This window comes from Furipterus horrens, unplaced genomic scaffold (assembly GCF_987537825.1).
Source record: "Furipterus horrens unplaced genomic scaffold, mFurHor1.1.pri manual_scaffold_1, whole genome shotgun sequence".
Classification (NCBI taxonomy): Eukaryota; Metazoa; Chordata; class Mammalia; order Chiroptera; family Furipteridae; genus Furipterus; species Furipterus horrens.
In genome coordinates, this window is record NW_028327171.1 from 88,200,218 (window position 1) to 88,212,097 (window position 11,880).

Here is an 11,880-nt window from a genome sequence, read left to right on the forward strand (position 1 = left end):
GCACCAAAACAGATGCAGTAAATATAGAATTTGGATTTTAGATAGACTGATGTGTTCCTCAAAATTCATATGTTGAAACCCTATAACCTAGTACCTCAGAATGTTTCTATATTTGTAGACAAGGCCTTTAAAGAGGGAATTAATTTAAACGGAGACTCTCAGGGTGGGTCTTTATCCAATCTAAATTGGATAAAATTGGACACAGGGAGAAACACTAAGGATGTACACACACAGACGAAAGACCATGTGAGGACCCGGTGAAAAGATAGCTGAAAAGATGGCTATCTGCAAGCCAAGGAGAGAGACCTCAGAAGACAGCAAATTTGCCAGAACCTCGTCTTGGACTTCCATCCTTCAGAACTGTGAGAAAGTAAATTTCCATTTTTTAAACCACCTAGCCTGTGGTATTTTGTTATGTCAGTCTTAGCAAGCAAATGCATAAATAAAGTAACATTAAAAATAAACACCTAATGACCTGGCTGCTGTGGCTCAGTGAATTGAGCATTGGTCTGCGAACCAAGTGTCACTGGTTCGATTCCCAGTCAGGGCACATGACTAGGTTGCATGCCAGGTCCCCAGTTGGGGGCATGTGAGAGGCAACGGCACATTGATGTTTCTCTTCCTCTCTTTCTCCTTCCCCCTCTCTCTAAAAACAGATAAATAAAATAAAATAAAATAACCTTGTAAAAAAAAGTTTAAAAAATAATATTTTAAAATAAATAAATAAATAAATAAACATCTGATAAATTGTCAGTAGAAGAATTTATCAAAAAGGTTTACTCACAGATCGTTTTTACAAAATAATTTAGATAGTAGGAACAATTTCCAAATTGATTAGTAGTCACTTAATCATTATTTACAATTTCCCAGTGTCAGAACAAGAAAAATTAGATAACCCTGGCCAGGTAGCTGAGTTGGTTGGAGCATCATACCATATATGTACACAAAAAGGTTGCAGGTTTGATTCCTGGTCAGGGCACGTACCTAGGTTAGGGATTCAACCCCAGAGAGGGTGTATATGGGAAGCCATCAATCCATGTTTCTCACATCAATTTTCTCTCTCTCTCTCTCTCTCTCTCTCTCCCCTCCCCCATTCTCTCTCTCTCAAATCAATGAACATATCCTCAGGTGAGTATTAAAAAAATCAACCAATGAATGCATAAATATGAGGAACAACAAATTGATGTTTCTTTCTTTTCCTTTCTCCCTCTCTAAAATTAGTCAATAATTTTTTTAAGTTGGATGATTAAACAGTTATGTAATGTAATGACTATAATCATTGAAAAAAGTAAAAGATCAATTTGTTTGCTTATTTACATAAAATTGTCCAAAATGTTAAAATGATGAGATTTTTATTAACAAAACCACAAAGAGGCTCTGTAATTGTTAAGTAATATGTAATTAGTTCATGTGACACTGGTTATCTATGTGTCTGAGCAACATATTTTATATTCAGACTTTACTTGGAAATGCAGTTGTACTTAAGATTCACTCCATTTTACTCATATGTATTAAGTACGTACTATGTGCTGGGCACATGTTTAGACGGTGTTGATAGGTAGTGTAGATAAAAAGCTTGATGCATTTATACTTAAGAAGAGGGAGATAGGCAAGTAAAGAGTAGTGTTAGTAATAAATATAAAACAGAATATAAAAGTCAATTAGGGTACTATTTTATATATGGTGTTCAAAAGGGGAATCTGTGTGGTACTACTTTAGCATAAACTTGAATAAAGCAAGGCAGAAAATCACTCAAGCATGTGAGGTGAAAACCTTTCCAGACACAGAGATCAGCAAGGGCCTTAAGCCAGAAACATTCTAGACTTCTGTACAAGAAATAGCAAAAGACAATGGTTGCTTCAGAGGATAGAAAGGAAGGTAGTTGATGAATTGAAGAGGTAAATTCAAAGAATATTTCATGTAGGGCCATGCCACCTGTGGCAAAGATTTGTGTTTTCTTACTATTACCATAGAAGACTGTTGGAAAGTTATAAGCAGGGGAGTAACATGATCTGACCCGTGCTTTAAACGAATTCCTCTGGATACTGAATGAAGAATATATTTGGGGAAAAAAAGATGGTTTTGAGTCAGGTAGTAACCTAGCAGTGGTTAGACATGGGATGTGTTTTAAGTAAGAGATATATTTAAATAAATCAACTAGTCTCATAAGGTATGAGAAAATGTAGAAGTCAAGACTGTTATCAATATATTTGGCCTGAGTATATAGGTGACCAGTGATGCCATTTTATAAAATTGAGATCAATAAAAAGAGAAATTTGGAAAGAGAAATTAAGAGTTTGGCTTGGTCATAAAGTTTGAGAAACCTTTAGATATTTAGGTATTAACGAATCTGCATTCAAAATAAAGCCTGGAGTCATGGGAAGTAAACATAAAAAACTGATAGACTGTTGATATAGGTAAGATACGCAAAGCCATGATCACCTAAAAGTGGAGGAAGGATGAAAAGATAAAGTTTAAGGATGAAGATATGAAGTTTAAAAATAAAATTTTAAGGAACTCCAAATTTGGAGAACAGGAAGAGGAGGAGGAGCCAGAAAAAAACAAGAGATGAAGGAAGTAGATGGGATACTGGAAAGTTGTGAACCCTTGGCAACTAAATGGAGAAAAAATATTTTTTTCAAGAAAATGACTGACAAACTGGATCAAAGGCTATGTAGAGACTGAGACCATTTAATGTACTTATAAGTACTTTTGGTTGTGCAGTGACTTTCTCAGATGCTCAAGCAATGCACAATACATTGAAGAATGGACAGTCAAACCTTAGCACTCGAGGACAAATTTGGCCTATAAGAGTGCATTAGGACACCTATCCAGGAAACGTCCAATGAAAAGTTCCTTAATGAAGAAGGTATAATGTTTTCATCAAGCCAGTAGGTCTTTTCACCCCACGGTTTTATTCTATGACTAGAGTATATAGAAAAATTATTTTTTCATCTTCAAGTCAACAAACATTTTGTTATGAGATAATTTTAATGAGATAATTATAATTATAATGCCTTTAGTTTTCATTCCACAGACTTAACCAGTTTGAAATGTGAGGGGAAAAAATCAAAGTTTTATGATCTCTTATCTTTTTGGACTTTTTTTTCAATTTAAGCAAATAGTCTTAGAATAAACAATGATGCGATAAATTTTCAAATTTTGTGGTTTTCTTTTTACTTGCACAGAATTAATCAACTTCATTTTTAATTGCTTACTGATTCATTAGGTTTACAGTTAAGAATCTTTCAGTCTGTAGTAAGATAACAGAAAATTCAACTACAATTGAGTATAAATGGGAAGTTTTGTGTTAAATTGTCAAATCTATATAACTATACATATAACTTTTTTAAAAAACAAAAGTATTTGGATCATTTTCAGAATCATAGGATGCTGCATAACATTTGAGCAATTCACTGGCTAATTCCATGAGTCAATATATGCCCTAAGTGTTCAGGTGCACCTACCTCATCTTCAGGATTATAGAGTTGCTTAAGATTCTTGAAAGGCCTGATCTAGTCTAGGTATCTACCAGAATAATCATTTACTTGGCAGAGAAGGCATGGCTTTTATGTGAAGAATTTATCATACAACTAAATTTTATTTATTGTCATCATCGTCGGCAGCCGTCCGTCTCGAGAGACGATGGTGTAGCTTCTTAAGAGTCTATCTGCACCGCCGAGAATGGTTGTGCAGTCCGACTCGGGAGTGACACGGTATCTGTCTCCTCCCGTGTTGAATCGACATCTTGCGATGACGCTGGAGTGTCTTCTCCAGTGGAGCTGAAGCTACAGAGCCTGGGCAGGGTGATATGGAGGGTCTGCTGTTGCCCATGTAGCAGACCCCCCCTCTCTTCGCAGCTGAAGGATCCAAGGGAAAGACGGAGTCAATACAGCTTGGCTTCAGGTGCGCCGCAGGAGTTGCCGGTGTTGACTACAACGTCAAACCGCCTTAGGGACTCCGGCTCCGGATTTTCTGTCGGGGTTTACTCCCTTAGCCTTTCCCCTGAAGAGGTATGCCGCAAGGCAGCGGAGGTTTTTTGGAATCAGAGTTTTCCTTCTCTGATGTGCCCTGACTGGAAGATCGAACCAGCGACACTTAGCTCGCAGGCCGACGCTCAATTCACTGAGCCAAACCAGCCAGGGTTTATTTATTGTAATTCATGTTTTTGTTGTTGGTGATGTAATTTCTCAAGTGAATACTTTATGCATCAAGTTGGAAAAAATATATTTTCATCTTTTGTTTATTTAAGCTACTCATGCAACCTAAATTACATATATTTACCTAAGAAAAGTGGGTGGTTTTGAAGTAGGCCATAAAATTTTTGTGTTTGTTATTTTAAAGAGAAGCATCTATAATCTCTTCAGTGGTCTTATAAGCTACAAGAACAAGTTAATTTTATCCATTTAAAAAACAAATGATTTAATGCAATATCACTAATTCCCTGAAACAGAATTGTATTCAAGAGTGTTTGATCATTAACAGTAAATTTCACAGACTACTGTTTACTTTAAATATAACTTTACATGTAATTTTATTTTTTAAATTATATTTTGTTGATTTAAAAAAAAAATCAGTTGTCCTGACTTTTCCTCCTTTGTCTCCTGCACTCAGCACCCTCCAATCCCTCAGGCAATCCCCTCACCATTGTTCATGTCTGTGGGTCATATATATAAGTTCTTTGGCTGCTCCATTTCCTATACTGTGCTTTACATCTCCATGGCTATTCTGTAACTACCTGCCTGTACTTTTTAATCCCCTCACCTCTTCACCCATTCCCCCACACCCTCCTGGTAACCATCAAAATGCTCTCTATATCCATGAGTCTGTCCTTTTATTCTTGTTTGCTTAATTTGCTTTTTAGATTCCATTGTTAATAGATTTGTATTTTTTGCCATTTTACTGTTTATAGTATTGATCTTCTTTTTCTTAAATAAGTTCCTTTAACATTTCATATAATAATGGTTCGGTGATGATGAACTCCTTTAGTTTTTTCTTGTCTGGGAAGCTCTTTATCTGCCCTTCTATATTAAATGATAACTTTGCCAGATAGAGTAATCTTGGCTGTAAGTCACTGCTTCTCATGACTTTGAATAGTTCTTGCTAATCCTTCTAGCCTGCAAAGTTTCTTTTGAGAAATCAGCTGACAGTCTTATGGGAACTCCCCTGTAGGCAACTAACTTCTTTTCTCCTGCTGCTTTTAAGACTCTCTCTTTATCTTTAACCTTTGGCATTTTAATTATAATGTGTCTTGAAGTGGGCCTCTTTGCATCCATCTTGTTTGGGACTCTGTGCTTCCTGGGCTTGCATGTCTATTTTCTTCACCAAATTAAGGAAGTTTTCTTTCACTATTTTTTCAAACATATTTCCAATTTATTACTCTTTCTCTTCGCCTTTTGGCATTTCTATGATGTGAACACTGGACCTCTTGAAGTTGTCCCAGACTCTGCTTATACTATGCTCATTTTTTTTTTTTTTTTGATTCTTTTTTTCTTCTTGTTGCTCTGATTGATCATTTTGTTGTTTGTTTGTTTTGGTTTTTTTTGCTTCCTTATGTTCCCTATTATTTATTTCATTTTTGTTTTTATCCATTCTACTGTTGTTTCCCTGTAAATTGTTCTTTATTTCAATTACTGTATACTTCACTTCTGACTGTATCTTTTTTATGTTTTTGAGGTCCTTACTAAGTTTCTTGAGCATCTGATAACTAGTGTTTTAAACTCTACATCTGATAGATTGCTTATCTCCATTAAGTTTAGCTCTTTTTCTAGAGTTTTGATCTGTTCTTTCATTTGGGCCATGTTTCTTTGTCTCCTCATTCTGGCAGCCTCCTTGTATTTGTTTCTATGTATTAAGTATAACTGCATTGACTTCGTGTCTTGGTAGTGTGGCCTAATGTAGTAGGTGTCCTGTAGGGTCCAGTGGCAGTCTCCCCTTTCACCTAAGCTGGGTACACCAGGTGTGCCATTCCTGTGGGCTGAGTACATCCTCCTCTTGTAGTTGAGTCTTGGTTGCTATTGACAGATCAATGGTCAGGATTTACCCAGGTCAGTCAGCTGCAAGGATTGGCTATGACCATTGACTATCAAACTCCACCCTCTGTGGAGGATCAGCTGTTTAGGAGCAGGATGGTGGTACTTTGACATGCTCTCTAACTGTCTACTGGGTGCACTGTCCCTAGGGTTTCCCAGGTGGTGCAGGGCAAGGTCAGCCCCACCCCCCCACCCCCCGTGTTTTGCCCAGGGCCACCCTGCCTGAGCTATAAAGCAATCTGAGATGGTTGCTACTTGTGCTGAGCTTGGAGATTCCCAGGCAAAGCCAAACTGCGAATCTGGGCTGCCTGCTGCTAGTGCCAGTCCTGGGGCTCACTGAGGTCAGCTGTTGCTTGTTTTATAGTTTTTAGGAAGTAGTGAAGCATAAGTCAAGACTAACCATTCACATGGAAAATTAGTTTTGGTAGACCTTTTAGGTGGGTGGAGCAGTCTCTGGGAATCTCCAAGGTGGGTCAAACAGTGTTAGCCTGGTTGATGGAGCCTCACATATGGCACCAGTTTACCAGCTCTGTGGGGATGAGTTTAGAAAAGGGGCAATGGCCTCTGCTCACCTTGATACCAGACACTTGAGTTTCTCACTGTATACTACCGGTGCCTTTCAAGCTGCTACCCTGGTGCTGGAGCTGAGAGGGAGTGAATCTGAGCAGGTGAATCTGTGTGTGGTTCTTTGAGAGGAACTGCTTGGAGCTCCAATAGTTTCTTCTACTCACTTAATACCTACTGGTTTTTGCAGCCAGATGTTGTGGGAACTGATCTTCCTGGCACTGGAACCCTGGGCTGGGACTCCTCGCTCCCAAGATATCCTTCCTGAATTTTCATCCACCACGCATGGGTGAAGAACTAGCCTCTTCAATGTCTCTGCCCCTCCTACCAGTCTGGATGGATGTGGTTTCTTTAATTCTATAGTTCTCAGACTTCCATTCAACTTGATTTTGAATGGTTACGAATGATGGTTGTTCTATATTTTATAAAATTTTGATGTGGTTGTGTGAAGAGGTGAGTCACATCTGCCTATGCTTACATCTTGACTGAAAGTCTACTCTCAGTATATTTTACTCTGATATAATTGAATATTCAAACAGTGTATTTTTTTCTTCAAATCTTGAGGATAAGCAAGAATAAGAAAAATTGTTTAAGAAAAATAATTTTAATATTTAATTAAATCTTCTCACTTGATTTGAATACTTACATATTGAGATTTCATAAGACAATAAAATATATATTTCTTCCTTTTTCTTAAATTTGTTTTATTTTATTTTAGAAAAAAAGGGGAAGGGAGGAAGAAAGTGAGGGAGAGAATCATTGACTGGTTGACTTCTGAAAGTACTCTGACTGGGAAGAGAGCTCACAACCCAGGTATGTGACTTGACCCAGAACTAAATTGGTGACCTTTAGGGTTGTGGAACAATGTCTAACCAGCTGAGCCATGCTGGCAAGGACTATATTTCTTCTTTAAAAGCTTTTACGTAATTTCTGAGAAAATGATTGTGGATTAAAAATGAAAGCAAAAAGCAAAAACAGACAATACAAGTATTCTTTTAAAGAAAGAGCAGGAGTTGGGAAAGTTAGAGTTGCTTAGATATGATGTTTCTTAAAAATATCTTTACAGCAATACAGAGGAGATAATAAGGCAAGCCAGTGCATTAGCATATAGGTAAAAATTGACAGCTGTGGGAGGGGGTTAGGATTTGGAGGGACTGAGCAAAAAGGGAAAAGGACTCATGGACATTGCCAACAGTGCAGTGATTATGGGGGGAGGGCGGTATAAAGGGAATAAATGGTAATAAAAATATAATAAAAAATAAAATAAAATCAGAAAACAACAAGTGAAGGTGGAAGCTGAATGTTTATAAACATTATGTTCTTACTATTTATTTCATTCTGCCTAGCTCGGAGATGTTAAAGCCATCTCTCTGAGATTACCCTCCAATGTATTCATTGATTTTCTAAGTGCAATTTTGTAACTTAATTTCCCTTACGCCAAGTTGATATTTTTTGGAAAAGGGGGAAGACTTTTGCACACATTAATTATATTTCATAAAATGCTTTCATCAATGAACAATATTTCATAGTTCATAATTATTAAAAGTTGCCAGTAATTGTATTTGTGCTCCAACTAAAAGATGTAAATTTACTTCAAGCTACTCTCTCTACCCATTGAATTTAGATAGTAACAGAATTATCTAAGCATTTTAGCCACTATGTTAAAAGTAGAACAAGGACTTATTTTATGACTTCAAAGAGTTGACACAACTCATCATTTTAGAAGTAGGTACTTTCTTTATTATGAAAATTACCTTTGAATATGATAGTTTTGTTACCTAAATCAAATGCATCTGGATTATAAATTAAAACTAATTCAATTTGAAATATATTTCAGAATACTCTCTGACTTTCTAAATCTAAAATTAACAAAGCATTATAAACTGATCTTTGTTTCACATAATTTATATTTCCTCAAACACAGAAGGTAAATGAAGCTACTTATCTATCAACAAATCAGTTTGTATTATAAGGTAATATTAGAAAAGTGTATAGAAGAAAGACGTAAACTATAGACTATTCCATCAATCCTAAAATGAAGTTACAAATATTGGGTGGCTTCATTATTAGTTTTTTAAAGGAACTTCAAGGAGAGAGAGAGAAGAGGGAGAGAGAGAGAGAGAGAGAGAGAGAGAGAGAGAGAGAGAGAGAGAGAGAGAGAGAGAGAGAGAGAGAGAATGTCTGGGAAAAGTCCAGCCCTTGTTATTATAATGAGAACGGTTGCACAAAGAGAGTGCCCTGGAATACACAATTATGACTTCACTGTACTAGTCAGTGGGGGCAGTAGATGCTGTTGAGTGAGCATGTGTGACCATCAGATTCAAAATTACTGAGTGAGTAGAGCAACAAATGTGCATCAAATTTTGTGTTAAGCTCGAATATTACTCTGTGGAAACAATTTGGGTGATTCAGAGGTTGCAGCTATGGGCAACTGGTGATTGGCAGCTTCATCAATTACAACTTGCCTGCTCATGCATCACATCTCATACAGTTTTTATTGGCAAAATATCAAATCACCCAGGTGATGCAATATCCATTACAGCCCAAATTTGGCACCCTGTGACTTCTGGCTTTTACCAAAACTAAAATATCATTTGAAAGGGAAGAGATTTCATACCATCAATGAGATTCAGGAAAATAAGACGAGGCAGCTGATGGCAACTGGGAGAACTGTGTGAGGTCCCAAGGTCCCTATTTTGAAAGGGATGGAGGCATCATTGTCCTATGTACAATGTTTCTTGTATTTTGTATCTTCGTCAATAAAAGTCTCTATTTTTATATCACATGGCTGGATACATTCTGGACAGATCTTGTATATTTAGCAAAAGAATTAAAGTACCTTTCTAATAATATCAAAAGTTTCTGTTTAAAAGAGAGTGGCTTATCTAGTTTGGAAAATCAAAGAATGGCTGCCATATTGGAGGCTGCCAGTAGGTGGCAATGTAACTTATAAGGACATTAAGAGAAAGCTGTGTGGAGGAAAGCAGCTCTCAAAGAAATGCAATGTATTATCGGTTAGAAAACCAAAACAAAACTACAGTTTTTTGTTTAAAGATTTACCTAGGATATAACAGACTAAAGGAAGGACAAAATATTCTGAAAAGTATATAAACCTGCCAACTCAAATATTTATATTTATATAACTTTAATTAAAACAAAGATATTAGCTTAATTTATTTTTTCTAATCAAATTGATAAATCCAAGTGGACTTTGCATAGTTCCAACCAGTGGCTAGCACTTCATCCCTCCTTAAATTATATGGATACTAAATTCTCACCTACATACAAATAGTCAAATGACTAACTCGCGAACAGAGCACAAAAACCTAGATCGAAAATATCAGAGTAGTTAAAGTACATGTTGCAAGTTCCAACAAAGAACAAAAAAAAAAAATTTATGTGTGGGGTGCACAACTCATTTCCTGCTCCATTTCCCAACACACACACACACACACACACACACACTTTGAAGTTTAATGAACAAATTTTGTTTTAACTCTAACCAAATTAGAAGAAAACCAATAAAAAGATAAAGAAAGTATTGAAAATAGGTCCACTAAAAGACTTTTAAAATTACATACACACACATGCACACAGGTGCATACACAAATGTAATATATTCTGTGATGCTGGGTGATTTAGTGTAGCATAAAACAAAACTGTATACCCTAGTGGTTTCTCTTCATTACTGCTGTATGTGTTTTTGGTTGGTGAAGGGGGGTGTGTGTGAAAATTTGTGACAAAAAAAAAAAAGAATTTTAGCTTTGAGTTTATGTCAAATGAAGATTTTGTATTAGAGTTTTTAAATTTTATTATTTAAAAATGCAGAGAGCTTCTTTTGCCTGTTTTTCTTTTTAGCTATTGTAAGTTTTCAGACAAAGCAAATCTAAAGTTTTAGCTAGTGTAACTGATGAATCCGTTGATTTATCAGTCAATATGTTGCTGATTAGAAAACCATAATCAGATTACCTGTACTCTTAATTATTAAAAACTTAGGAAAATCACTTGGGTTCTTGGAGCCCTATTCTCCTCACTTATTTTCTTCAAAGTTCCTGCCTCCACCACAGATTTGACTAAAGGTATACGTATAGCAGAAGGCACTAGACATATGCAAAGTAATGTTATTACCAGAGTATCCTAAATTTTGGCAAAGATCTGATGTAGAATTTGAATTCTCTAGAAAATGACTACAAAGATCCACCTGTCATTGGATACGCAGATGTTAAAATATAATTAATGATTCATACGATGTGCTAATTAGGTGTTTTCTAATTTTAGGCTAATGATTCTTTTAGCCCTTAGGATTTTTCACTTTTTATTTTTGGTTTCAACAATATCAAAACTAAATTAAAATTAACTACATGAAAATCAGTGACAACATTTTAGTTTACATATTATTAGTTTATATTGGCATAGTGTTAGACAAATATCTCTTGCACCATAAATTATAGTTAATAAGTCTACTTATGTCATTGGAAATACAGAAGACACTGACATGAGTTTTTATTTTTTAAAATGTTAAATATAGAAATTATAATCTATTTTAATCTGGCATTTTTGAAGTAAAAGTGGTAAATTGTCAGACTTTTTACATTGCTTCTTATCATGTCCAAACAGGAAATGGGTCCCAATTAATTTTATTAATGTTAGACATTTAGAAATGATAACAAAATACAATTTGAGTTTGCCTGGTTCTAGTTCTAGAATGACATAGAAAACTATTGCTGGAGAATGTATACTTCAGCTTTACAAACTTCTAAAATCTCTATTTAAAATGTGAGATTTTAAAAGATGAAGGAAGAAAGTTTATTTAGAGCATGCCAAGAACCAGCAAGTTCTTTTTCTCCAGAGTCCAACTTGACCCTGGAGATGATACCTTTAACGTTTACAAAGTCATTTGGTGATATGGGCAGTAAATTTTTACATAGACTAGGTAAATACTTAATTTTCATACAAGTCTTGATTTTATAGTAGAGATCTCAGAGCTTTGAATAAATAAATTCTCATTTTATATAATTAATTTAATTTCAGCTCATATACCTTTACTCCATTTCTATACCAAGATACTTTTAAAAGTTGTTATTGCAATATTAATCACAGAGGCAGTAAAAAATTCCATGGCCCTTTCAATGTACTTATGCTATGCTATGCTCACACATTTATACCCATCATGGACAATAGTTTTTGAATTTAAAAAATTACAAATTAAGATTATTTTAGTGTAAATTTTAGGCAATATAGATATTTATATTTATATTATTGAAAATTTATTCAAAACCCCAAT